A 418-nucleotide genomic window follows, 5' to 3' on the forward strand; every position below is an offset into this window, starting at 1 on the left:
ATTATTGTTACCATTGTCATTGGCTCTTTTTTTCATCTTTATATATATGCATGTCTAACACGTGTTGTTTACCATTATAATGTATATATATGGTTCCTTCTCTTTTTTTCATTTATATATATATATATGCATGTGCTAACACGTGTTGTTTAACATTATAATGTATCTATATGGTTCCTTTCATTAATTAGTTGGTTGGTATTCCAAATTAAAATAGAAGGAAATAAATAGTTTGATACACTAGTACGGGTCACCTTTGTGAGTGACTATCACAAAAACTGCAGAAGATGAAAGAGTGAAAACTCCTTATTTAAAACTGCAGGTAAGTGGTGACTAACGAAGTTACTTATAGTGTAAGTGAAAAATTTATGTAAAGATATACACTTCTTCTAAAAATTTAAATAAATAAAAAAAATAA

At 27.0% G+C, this 418-nt stretch overlaps 1 long non-coding RNA gene across 1 annotated transcript in view; it reads left to right on the forward strand.

The window, feature by feature from the left end:
* LOC110271320 overlaps positions 32-418 on the forward strand; it is a 9279-nt gene continuing 8892 nt past the window's right edge. Inside the window, exon 1 of the long non-coding RNA XR_002361942.1 lies at positions 32-322. This is a non-coding gene — a long non-coding RNA (uncharacterized LOC110271320). The remainder of the gene's footprint in view (positions 323-418) is intronic.

The sequence above is a fragment of the Arachis ipaensis genome, chromosome B04, assembly GCF_000816755.2.
Source record: "Arachis ipaensis cultivar K30076 chromosome B04, Araip1.1, whole genome shotgun sequence".
Classification (NCBI taxonomy): domain Eukaryota; kingdom Viridiplantae; phylum Streptophyta; class Magnoliopsida; order Fabales; family Fabaceae; genus Arachis; species Arachis ipaensis.